Below are 13,326 nucleotides of genomic sequence, written 5' to 3'. Positions count from 1 at the left end.
TTTGAACAGTTTTGGTATTACTTTAACCATTGTAACTGTGGTGTTTTAAAAGTATTACAGGCATTGGAACTATTTTTAAAATTTACAAGAAAAACCCTCCGCACGGAATCCAATGCTTTTCTTATGGGAAAACGCTCAATCTGGCTCAGTTTACTCGTTCGGGGAAAAAATTTCATAGGGGAAAGGAAAATCTCACTACAGGGTTAACAGGGGTTAGGGGTTTTTGGTCATATTTTTCTTCCCTCTCGCCGACAATCAACAACACACCGAATAACACAAACTGTAATGCATTCCGATAATGTCGCCATAAATTGCTAACAGAAACGTATCAGTGGAACATTAAGCCACTAAAATACTAAAAACTCCACGTATTTTAATCTTACATAAATTATAAACCAGATAAGTCGCATAAATTAAAATTAGCATAAACTCCATATGAGTAAGGCGTGAAAGCGACATTCACAAAATATATATACGCTGTAGATATCGCATTCTCTTCAAAAAAACAAAGTATTTTATAACTTTCTTCGTATTATTAATTATCAATATCTGAATCGAATAAATGAATTCAAGCTTAAATATAAGGTCGTGCACCTTCTTTTAAAATATGTGTTCAAAGGACAAAGGAAATTATTGCTGTTATATCCCTCTTAAAATTATGGAGAAAAACGTTGTCTCATAAATCTGCCAAAATATAGGCAATTGCATTCAATGGTATGGGTAAGGACAGTAGAGTTCAATGTTATTTATATTTTCAAGATCCATATCAGCCACCTGACTATTAATTTTTAATTCGTGCATTTTCGCGGCTTGGACTGTTACAGAAAAAAGGAAATCCATAACATTCCTCCCCAAATACTCTTTCTGCCCATGACCACTTTCCTCTTATATGAATATTCATCTAATATTCGAGAATATACTGGAAAAATAACTAACCGAAGAAATAGCACGCGCTATAATTTTCCAAGAAAAAAATTTAAAGCCTTTATCCCGTTCATATTTCACGCACAAGTTCAGGGATAATGGCAATGACAGGTGTAATAATTAATTTCGGATATCATCATTTTCTTGGATAGGAGCAATGATAGGGAACTGTGTCCCTTTTCCCATCATTTCAGACGGCCGCGTCTTCTGCCTCAGAACAAAGTGAAGTTACTGCTGAAAATAAATGCGCGTATATTTTTTTTATGAATTCATGTAACTCTGGTGTAACTGCTCCATCATTTACTTGCGAACTAGATAAAAATCGAGAAATTGCGTCTAAATCACCGGTAGATGAATCATTGACCGGCAGGCAATATACGATATGCCGGTGTTTATGTCTAAAGCCTGTTCATATGATCATTTATTCCGTCCCTTCCGAGCGATAGCTCAAGCGATCGCTCCAATGATTGTGGAAAGATGATCGTTTCACACAATCTTTTTCCACGGTGGCTCCAGGGATGCGAATCCTATCCCTTTTTCCGTCACTCGGTACGTCCCTTTTTCCGTTGCTGAAACTCCATCCTCCTACTCCTCTAACTTCCATCGCTAATACCGTCTTTCAGCTAGTCTAAACTCACGGCTGCTAACAGCGATTGCAACGCCACGCTCGGTTTTTATTGAATAACAGTTGTATACGCGTAAAGTGACGGACTAAGCGATGTAAAAAGGGACGGTGGGAATGACCGTGCGATTCAGAAAACGATGAGACGAGCAATCACTCTTCCGGTCCCTTAAAAACCTATCTCTAGAACCCTGAGGGAAATAAAAATGATCGCGTGGTTCAAGCATAAGAATCGCAAGGTACTATGGGCGTACCCAGCGAGGGGGAAGGGGGGCCGCTGCCCCCCCCCCCTCTAGAGGCTAGAATCGCAAAAGTCTTTAAGGAAAATCAGGATTGGATTGAAAGGAAAGTTTTCAACAAATTTTCTTTAAACCCACGAGAAATGGTATTATTATTATTACACAAGTGACTAAAATATTTTTTTCACGCAAATAATATTAAAAACCAGTTGAGCGCTGTTGTATTTTTCTTCAAATGTCGGTTTAATTCTCATTTTCCATGTTTAAATATTACAACTTGAACAACCATAGCTTGCTGCCCCTAGTTTTGATCCTGGGTACGCCTTGCGAGGTATTTCTAATTTGCCACACAATGAGAAACACAATGGCAGGCGAAGTAAATTAAACGTTTTGCTTAGAGGCGTAATTAAAATGATTTCTGACCAAGTTAAGGGTGGATGGCGATATTTGGTGGAACTGTGTAACAGAAAACATAATCGCAGACACACTAATATTGCATATTCCACAAGGAACTTACGATTAATGTATCTGTGGTTATGTTTCCAAATTATTTCTGATGCTGATGGCAAGGGCGTGCCCAGGATAAGCCAGGGGGGGTAAGCCATGGTTGTTCAAGTTGTAAGTAAGATTCAAGAATGGAAAAGGTGAATGAAATCAACATTTTAAGGAAATTAGTTCTTTATCATTAGGAAATTAAATATTTATCAGTTTTTAAGATTATTTGATTGAAAAAGTATTATTTTCTTTAAAGAAATTTGCTATTTTTGCTTCCGGGGGGGGGGCAGCTGCCCCCTCCTGTCCCTCGCTGGGTACACCCATGGTTGATGGCATGAAATTTGGCAATAGCAAGATTCAAGCTCGAAGATAATCGGACAGTATTTCCTATTCGCTGTTTCAAACGAGGCCATGAGAGCTAAAAGCATGCGAGAAAACAAAAAAAAATTCATGACGAAAGACGTTTTTTTTATTGCTGGGGCTGAACAGTGTCAACCCAAGGCCTCTGTTCCACATTCGCTCAGGGCGTTACAACACGAGGAAAACCAACAAAATTATTAAAACAAATAATTTACCTCATCCATGGTCGTCTTCGAAAGGTGATGATGATGATAAACAAACGCGAATCCGGTGAAATCCAAGCGCGTTTGCCAAGCGGGAAGTCACATCCGCCTCCTCGTGGGCCGTCAGATCAACACAAGACCTCGCGCGCTGCGGGACAATCGCGCCCTGCCCCAAGACTACGGGGACTCCCCTGGCTTGCGGCTTCGTCATTCTCCCCCCGCCCTCCCTCCAGTGAGGCCAACCTGAAAAATTGTGCGTAGACATCCTGCGCTCCAGATAATTCTTTCTTTTTTTCCAAGCCACGAAAAAAAATCTTCTTTTTCCGACTTCTTATCCAGTAACTCCCGTGACAATTCAATCTGCAGAAGATTTAATTCCGAGTGAAATGGGGAGGCAAACTCATCGTCGTCGTCCCTCCAGAAAAAGAAACGCTTCTATAGAACTTTAAAGGTATTACACGGGGTACTTACTTGCACAATCTGAGGTGTGCACGAAGGCGCAGCCAAAATTGCGTCGTGTAAAGCGGCGAATTGCTAGAACACATGCAAGAATGCGAGGGCGTGAATGGCAAAATAGCCCGTTCTAATTCCGTTCACGCATTTGCGCAATTACGCGCCATTTCAGAAATTAATGCAGTTCTAAGCTGCACAAATCTGTGCCCCGTGTAAAACGACCTTAAAATAACTGTAAGAATACTGTAAACTCATCTTTAAGTATCTGATGAAAAAAGATGTATCTGAAAGGAGCTACGGGGTAGATATTTCAGTAGACACAACAATACCCCTAAATCAATCTGTTCTAGCGACGAGGCACTCGTTTATAATTTACGTTATCATAATAAAATTTACATTACATGTATAGAATATACCGAAGTCGACATTTTTCCTGTACCCTAAATTTGAATATTTTAACTCCAACTTTTCTCAGGCGTACATATTTTCTATGTATTCCTCCTTTGTATTCCTCCAACTCCTGAGAAAAGTTGGAGGAATATTTTCCTCCAACTTTTCTCAGGAGTACAAAAATAAGTGTAAGAGTGATGCGTCCTCATGAAACCCTACCCCCTCTCTCCCTTTCCCCCACCCCCGGCCAAGGGGAGTGCATAGAGGAGGCACCAGTCTGTCACGCAAAAAATTGATACATGATGCCATTAGCCACAGCAGATTGGACATCAAGGGTGGAGGCATTCTAAATGATGCTACATGTATGTGATTGATGAAAATACAATAGATTGACCGAGTGAGGAATGAGGAAGTTCAAAGAAGAGTGGGACAGTGGAGTAATTTACGAAAACTTCAACAAGAAGGCGGAACAACATATAAATCACACGTTGAGTCAGGATGGCCTGATGAAGAAATCGTCGAGGGAACTGTGGGTGGAAAGAATGGAAAAGGAAGACCTCGAATAAAATACATGGAATAGGTAGCGCATGATGTGAAACAGTGGTGTCATGGTGCTGGAACGACGTTCCGGCACTGCTTAACAAAAGATATAACAGTCAAATAACACTTATCAATTTTGTTTCCTCAAAATTTCTAATATATTCTATATTTCTATTTCTAATATCTAATATATTTCCTGTACATTCCTAAACAAGCCAAAAAATGCGATAAAATGGCCTGTAATAAAAAACAGTATTATTTTACTCCTCAAAAAAGTTATGGAAAGTTCGTACAGGCGCTGCTAATTTTGCCGTGGCGTCACTGATGTGAAAGAGAAGAAATACGTTGGTGTAAAAGGATAAGCTGACATGAGAATTGAGGGCACATTTTAATTTTAGTTTTCAAAAATGACCGCAGAGTGACAATGAGAGGAGACAGATCAATTAATTCTCAATATTTACAATATAAGTATTACTTCGCTAGGAATAGCATCACAAGGCTATAAATTAGACGGATCAAATTAACACGAAAATAAAATTTAGTAAACATTCCAAATTGCTAATTTAAGCTATTTTATCCGCGAAACTCGGATCGCTCTCCGAGGAGAGAGTGGAGACTTACATAAGCCAATTTAAAATGCGCAATATGTGAAAACAGGCCAACTGGAGAACTCGCTATAGGGCCTTCCTCAAAGAAAACGAAAGGCATTGATTGCGATTCGTTACCCACCATTAGTGTATTCATAATATACAAAATATTTGGTTTTAGAATTGCCAGTTTAGACGAATGGTCAGTTTTAACCGCATTTGAAAAAGGCCAGATTGGCGCCCAAGCAATGCCACTCCACGTGACGTCACATGGACTATAGTTTCTATACGATTAGATAGCAGTTTTACATCGTCTGAGTTTACCAATGCATGCATGAGGCACAGACTTCAGGGAAACATCTCTTAATAATCACCTATTAAAACTGCCTATGGTCGGAAAGTTTCCTTCGTTTGATAAGGTATTAATAATCCTTATTTAAGCCAAGCGCTACCTGCTAGCAGGGTACTCTGCTACCTGGTAGCAGCCAGCATCACAGCGGCGCACAATATCCTCGCCCCATTGTCACCTCCCACGGCGAAAGCGGGATCCAGAATGACGTCAAACGGACTTTTCCCAGCATTCATACTTAGCCGTCGCGTTTTCGCACGCTTGAAAATTTTCATTTTTCAATTAATCGCGAAAAATAGATATCGTCATTTAAAAATCTGAAAGCGTGAAATGCGTACTCCAGGAGTAATAATATTTCGATTTAGGCAATAAAAAAATAATAGGAGGCCACTCTATCTCAATATCTGTGCTATTGAGTCAAAATGGGTTATCCATCGAGGTCTCATTGAGGAAAACGTGGAAATATACCAAAGGCTAGGGTTATTAATAATGGTAGAACTATTTCGTTAATATTATGAAATTGTATCTGGTTATTAGATTTTTTCATAAATTCCGCTTGAAAGTACGCCAATCGTGTAGGAGGCCGAATGCTCCACCCTCCTCATACGTAATTCTTCAGAAAAAAAATAAAAAATGGTGACTCTTCAATGCAAAATATCTGCAGCACCAGGAAAAATGATTATACGTCTTCTGCTTCACATTTCCCCAAAGTTTATATTTTCGAAACCCCACGTGTCGATTAATAATGACTAAGAACCGATTTACAACCTTGTGGGATTTTTATTCCCCTGTGCTGCGACACAAGCTGTAATATTAGTTTGAGCATGGTGAATTTTGGGGAAAATTCAACACGAGTACCTTTCGCGAAAATTATTCAACTTCGAAGTCATGGGCGTAACCAGGGAGGGGCAGGAGGGGGCTGCTGCCCCCCCCCCTAAAAGCAAAAATCGCAAGTGTCTTTAAGGAAAATAATATTTTTTCAAGTAAATAATTTTAAAAACTAATAAAGAGCTGTTACAGTTTCCTTAAAATGTTGGTTACATTCACCTTTTCCATGCTTAAAACTTACCTAAAACTTGAATAGCCATGGCTTGCCCTCCCCCACCCCTATTTTTGCTCCTGGTCACGCCCCTGTTTGAGGTCATGTATTTTTATCACAAAATCATCCATGAAAAAATGGGAGCATCTAAGGTGGCCTAGTGGGTTGGGCGCCTTGCTAATCGAGAAGACCCGGGTTCAAATCCCAGATGAAACCTTCGGACACCCCCAAACAAAATCCTCGAAGTGCGAGGGGGCCCAGGGAAAGGAACTGGTCGACCTACCCTGAGATTCACACGTCTGTGACTTAATTCGGGGTGAGCTCCACCCTAACATTTCCAAACCAACTTTCTGGTTGAACCACTGAGGGAGTGACCCGCAAAAGCTATATTCAACATCAAATGTACAGATTTGTAGGCAACAACTGAGCAAAGGGTATACAGCCGTACTAAAAATAGTATTTTTGAGGCATTGGATAATATTTTTCAAACTGAAACCACTTTATACCCTCAGGCAACGACCGTAATGCGTCCCTTATCGAAAGCAGCATCGAAAGCCACCTAATAGATAATTAGTTGTTGATAAATGTCTAATAACGCGGATGTGGACACTCTTTGACTAAGGAATTTCATTTGAGCGCATATTTTCATATTGCAATCCCAATAAAATGAACCTTTTCGCTGAGGATAATAACTGGTATAAAAAACGAATGGACCCTCACACGTATTAGCCACCACGTACGTAACCAGAAATTTGATTCGGCGAGGTCTTGTGTGTTATGTGGGTTGCCTATATTGGATAGTGTTATTCTATTCCTACGCAAATGAAAACCGCATATTTCATTAAATACAAAATAAATTTTGTTCGAATAACGCTTAAATTGAAGGTCGTCGTTGGCTAATGAAATACTCGTAGTTATTATACAGGGTGGGGCAGAATGGGCTCCCTGATTTGAGAATTGAGATCGATTTTGAATCCGCTCATCTGGTACTGTTAGGGCTACCAGATGAGCGAATTGATTCGGTGGGCGATTGTTGAGCGTTTGTGCAGTGGAGGTATCGATTTTTCGTCTGCTTAGACAAGAATATTTCTTCATCCATGGGTCCGTAGGGAGTTCGTTCTGCCTCACCCCGTAGCTTGATCTCCGTAGATGTTTCTTTAAGAATTCGTCTAATTTTTCAAGAAATTTTAATTAGAGTGCTCTGGCGACAGTGGTTATTATTATCCTGGTTTTTAGCAAATTTTGCATCTGAGTAGTTGGGTCAAATTCAGAGGATAAAGTCCCCAATTCTATTTGTCTCCTAACAGGAAGCGTCGTCGGGCTCTCATCGGGGCGGGGCTGCCTTCCTTTCTCCTTCCTTGTCCTCCCCCTTCCGGGGTACAGAGGTGAAAAGCGAAGGCTTATAGACCCTGCCGGAGGAGTGTAACCCCGTGAGCCCGCCCTGAAGTCTCGTTTCCACTGTCTCCCCTAGGGGGGTCCAACTAAATGATCTTTGGATTTTTCTCCTCATAGAAGAGTCTACCAATTTCGTTGGTAAATTAATTAATGGTTTCGCTAGTAGTGGACCCCGTTGTCTCCATGGCAACGAGGGGTTTGTCCCTATCCTCTCCTCCTTAGAGGCGTCGACGGGCTCACATCGCGGCGGCGCGGTGTCGAGTGCAATGCGATCCACTTTTATTTCTAGTATTTTTCAATGTAATGTTTGTCTTTGCGAGGGATAGCATTGAAAACTAATGAATAACTAATCGCTTCCTTGTCTATATATATTTAAACTATGTGTACTAGTTAAACTCAACCTTCATAGACTAAAGCTAAATCAGGATATACATAATCACCAAACTAGATCACATACATCCATCCACATAACCCTCCACAGACGAAAACTTTCCTACACAAGCCCCATAGCTATAGGCTCAAAAATATATAATTCACTCCCCCCCCCCCCCCCCCCCCAAACTTAGGAGCATCTCCTCAATGAACAGATTTAAAGCTGACCTAAAAAGATATCTTGTAAACAAATCTTACTACAGCATCCAAGAGTTCTATATTGATCCCTAATAATATGTATAAATGTATGTGAATGTCACTTATTGTTATATTGTGTTCAATTGTTTAGTGTTACATCTACTGTTCAGTATGTTACATTTTTATGATTCACTTAACTTCCATGACGTGTCCTATATCTATATTCTGTGGCTCACTGTAATATATGACCTTCTGGACAAATAAAATTATTATTATTATTAATATGATAGATCACGTCTGAGTGTGTATGCATTTCGGTCAATACCCCTTCTTTTACCTTATTTCCCCGTGAAACTCGGATCAATTTGTCCGTCAGCGACGCGAGTGGCGACGTCCGTCAACCCAATTAAATGCGCGGTGAGTGACAACACAATTAGAGGCACGCTTACGGATCCTCATGCGTAATATTCGTGGTTGTATCCTTCAGAGGGGTCCCTTGGGCCCTCGTTCTATGTCTCCTAAGGGCATATACAGATGGAAGTCGCCGCACGGGGGGGGGCGGTTGTGAAACCCCAAAACATCCCCCTCCCTCTGACTACTTGCCTTTCACCTATACGAGCAGTTCAATCTGCCTGATAAAATAGAGGGAGGGTTATTTTGCCACATCGCATTCGAAAATCTTCATTTTACGCGATACTCTATACGATACGTCTCATCACTCACGCAGAATTTGCACATAAAAATATTCAGAGTAATATGGCATTTAATCAAAGCATCTTAGATGAGGAGGTTGACTCCAGTGCTCTAAGGTTTAAACTCTTTTATCCTCTCCAAGTATTTTTCCCTTATTTCTTCGTTCCCCTGAGGCTGAAATGAGAAAAACAAAAAAGATACCATAATATACTCAAGTCGGAATGTAATTTGACAGATAGTGACAGATAATAAGTAATAAAATAATCAAGTGACAGATACAGCAGTTAAAGGTCTTCTAAAAACATACAAATCTCTATTGCTTGTTAAATTTATCACATTGAGATTTCCCAATAAATCTGGGCATGAAATAACATAGTTACTAATTTGATACTAGGCAACATGACGATCGCAGATTTAAGTACCAAAGTCTGGTCAACCAGTAACCACCGTCCACCGGTGGTACCCACCGTCAGCAATGGGTATAGAATTGGCATTTTAAAATTTCCTTTATTAACTCAGCGCCAGTAATTTTGACACGTTGAAGACATAGATGTGTTTAAGATCTATAACGCTGGTTCCAACAGTACCCATGATCCCCATAATTAATTTAGCCTTTTAAATTTATATTAATGATTATTGTGAAAGTTTAAAAATTAACATAAAATTTAAAACAAAAATGAGAAGTTATAGCTTTAGCCTACTTCCTACCTAGGGTTTTTAGAAGAATATTTACATTTTTTACAGGATTGTTCGGGTTTCCTAGGCTACCATATGGTAGAGCAATGCATTTTCTCTGTTAGGAAATCGCCCGTGGCTACCATTGCCTATGCTTACAGTCATAGGGCAAAAAAAACTGCTGAAAATTTAAATTTAACTTCAGACAGTTTCGGTATATCCCACTAAAATTCCTAAAAGCGTACTCTAATTTGAATGCGATACAACCAAACAGCGGTGATAAGTACCGGGAAAATACTCCTTAAAGTGTGAAAATCACAATTACTTCGCGGCGATAAGAGGAAGTACGTGGCATGCGGTTTCTGAGATTGTAATATCTCATTATCGGAAAATAAGCGGAACGGATCTGTTGCCTAAAGATTGCGAAAATCTGTAGGTACTGTATTTTTTCAGCAAATATAAATGTCCACACACAAAATAATCATCTGAGGAATATCTAAATGCGCAAACACCACGACTAGACCATAACACAAATTGTTTGGCTCATGGCTTTTGTAAATAGCGCATTCACCTCGGCAGAAGATTGCCTGGTAAACGCTCACCGCAAAGTAAAAAGCATTCACCTCGACTCTACATAAACTTACAACGGAGCCGAAAAATTTTTATCGTTCCACTCCCAAAGAGAGGTAATACTAAACAATTAATATTAAATTCAGTGCTGTAGTTGGGCCGGTACGGCGTACCCCCTAAAATCCAAACTCGTTATATGAGTACCGATTAAACTACATTTTTAAATGTGTAAAAAATAGCCCCAATGTAAATTGTCCAACGTATTTCAGAAAGAAAAATTTGAAAAGATTATTTACTTGTTCAGAGTTACCTCGTGGCACAACTCGGAACTAATATAAGAGTGGGATTTTGACATATCAATCGCAGCCGGGTGTATAACACATGTTCAACTGTTAGCAATTTTTGGTGAGTGCCACCTAAATTTTTCTACCAACTACAGCACTGATTAAAGTCGCGCGTAAAGTGATGACTCGAGTTGATGATTTCCTGCGATACCTTGAGGAATTTTCTGAGCATTTTGAATGAATAGCTAAAACTTTGTTTTCCACAGAATTTATCATTAAAACACGACCAGAGTTCCTACGGTTAACCAGTTTCCACAAGATGACGTTAACGTCAAAACCATGGTTGTGTTTGAATAAAAAATTCTGAGGATACACAAAGTTTCATTTATTCATTCAAAATGGTGACTCAAGATTTCAATCTACATTTACATTACTACCCAGGTCATCTACACCTAAATCTACCCCGCAAGCTGCCTAAAAAGGCGCGTGGCAGGTGGTGTTAGGACACCAGCAGAATAAAAAGCAAATGCTCAGTCAAAATTATGACTAGCATTTCTTAAACTCCTTTATGGTTCCGGGGAAAAAACTAATTTCCAAATCTATTCGTTCGACAGTATATCTCTCTTAATTTATCGCTACTGTCGAACATGGAAATAAAGTGGGGCCTAAGATAATGTTCTCCATATCGCTCATTAAGATATCTATTCACAATTGCTCAAACAATCTAAGCCTAGAAAAGTTTCTCGGGTTTTCCACCGGTTGATGTTCTCCATGTCTACCAAACGGTGGAAAACCCGAGAACTTTTCTGCACCTGGTACGCTGGGAAAACTTAAGATCATACATCTAAGCCTAGCGCGCAGCCTCCAACTCTCTGGGGGCTCCCAACCTAAATCATTTAACAACTGGGTAGCGCCAGAGAGGAGAAGCGGTAGCGCTGCCGGTACACCCGTAGCAGTTTTTGACGAACCGCGCAGCCTTTCTTTGTGTTTTATTCAGTTCGCGGATTAAGTCTTTCTGCACCGGATCCCATATGCTCCCTACATATTAAAGGTGCGGTCGGACGAGTGAGAAATAGCACCTCTCGTTTACATTCTCATCCGAAAATCTTCCCACAATACGCTCAAGGAATCATAATTTCTTCAGAGCTATGCCGCAAATATTCCTTGCATGTGTTCCCCACGATAGATTCGAAGCCATCATAACTCCTAGGTACTTAACTTCATCTGTTGCCTTTATTTTAATACCATCCACAGCATAAACATGGTAATAGTAGGGCGAACTCTGCAAGAAATGTACCGCCGTGCATTTGCTCAGATTAAGTCCCCACTCTTGGCTCCACAAACGAACATTTTTCTAAATCCGATGATAGAATTTCATAGTCAGAGTGATCATTAATTTCGCGATAGGTAGATGACAGCGTCGTCGGCAAATAAAAAATGGAAGTTGTCACAGCACTTTCCTCAAGGCACCGGTGAAAGTATACCGTAAAACAGAGTAAAACGTAATACTTTGACATAAAGGGTTATAACAGTTTCCGGGGCTACTTTGACTGAAAGTCTATGATGCTCACACACGCAGTATCGAAATCCAAAGATTGGTATATTGTAGCCCTCCTTATCCCAGGCTAATTATGTTACCTTCCTGAGGGCCTTCTCCCCCGTATCATACTTGATCTGTCCTCTGTACTTGTACCTTGGTACCTCTGAGGACTTTTCCATTCATTTTTCCTTCCAATATCCTTCCACGCAATTTCTGAGTCTCATCAAGTGGCCTATTCTCCGTGTTCTCATCCGCACGGATGGCAAGGGAAACGAAACGAAAATGTTTTGCTTCGAGCCGGAGGGGAACGAAAGTAAGAGACCTAGGTTTAGTTTCGTTCCCGCACGAAATTTAAATACCAAGGAGTTTAGTTTCGACCCGGGACGAAACTTTACTCCCGTGAACGAAACTAAATTCATCGAAACTCCGCTGCTCATATTTAAGTTTCGATCCCAGAAGCTGAGTGGAGAGGGACAAGAGGGAATAGTTTCGACCCATTAAGTTTGACACACGCGTAGGAGGTTAAAACATTGAGCTTCAAAATCGAATGGCCAGTTAGCGTTCACCGTTCTCCTGTCTGTGGTGAAAATATGAGTGCCCCATGCATCTAATGCCGGTAGGCGGAGCCTCAACTTCATTCAACCATACTCTGTACTCGATGTGTGGGCCGAAACTGAACTGTTCGAAGGTGAAGCACGTGGTCCCTCCGGTGCGGAATATTATCCACGATTCGTTTCATCCGAGAGTTTTAGTTTAATTTCCACCAGAAGTAGTTTTGACTCCGATTATGTTTCGACCCTGAGTTAAGCTCCCTGGGTTTCCCATTTCGTTTCGTTTCTACATTCCGCTCCCTGGAACGAAACTGTTGAAATTTTACTAGTTTTGACTTTCGTTTAGTTTCGATTGCCGTCCTTGCTTATCGGAGGCAAAACAGAGAGAAAAAACTGGATGCAAGATCTGGCTTAGGAGAAGAAAGGAAAAAATGTAGCGGATGGAGAGAAAAAGGAACAATGAAGTGCTTGACAGGGTGAGGGATAATAAGGAAGATATTCGACGGGACAGGGATAAGAAAGATGGTGTGGATGGAGCAATTACTAAGCAGAGAGGGGATGCTGAGGAAAGAATGTTACGTTAAACCAGAATGGGGTGATAGAGAATAGGATTTATTGGTGGAATTTAAGGGTTAGGCCTTAGTTTGATTTGAAAAGAGAATTCTAGCTTGAGAGGGGAGACTGGAAATGGTAATTTACAAAAGGCTCGAGGTAAAGTTCTTCAAACAGCTGTAGAATTCTTAAGCCAGAATCACACGATTATTTTTTCGTCATTGGTATGGTATGGTATTTGGAGGAGGCGACTGAAAGCTAAGGGCATTTGCGTCATGAGAGAAGGGTGTGGAAG

The 13,326-nt window shown here is 40.4% G+C and overlaps 1 protein-coding gene across 1 annotated transcript in view; it reads right to left on the bottom strand.

The window, feature by feature from the left end:
- Positions 1-8,737: 8,737 nt before the first annotated feature.
- The window catches only part of LOC124156393 (coiled-coil domain-containing protein 186-like), a 45,011-nt gene continuing 40,422 nt past the window's right edge, over positions 8,738-13,326 (bottom strand). Inside the window, exon 15 of the mRNA XM_046530929.1 lies at positions 8,738-9,033. The gene's annotated coding sequence lies outside the window, so the exon portion shown is untranslated. The remainder of the gene's footprint in view (positions 9,034-13,326) is intronic.

This window comes from Ischnura elegans, chromosome 3, assembly GCF_921293095.1.
Source record: "Ischnura elegans chromosome 3, ioIscEleg1.1, whole genome shotgun sequence".
NCBI lineage: Eukaryota > Metazoa > Arthropoda > Insecta > Odonata > Coenagrionidae > Ischnura > Ischnura elegans.
This window is presented reverse-complemented; position numbering and strand designations above follow the sequence as displayed.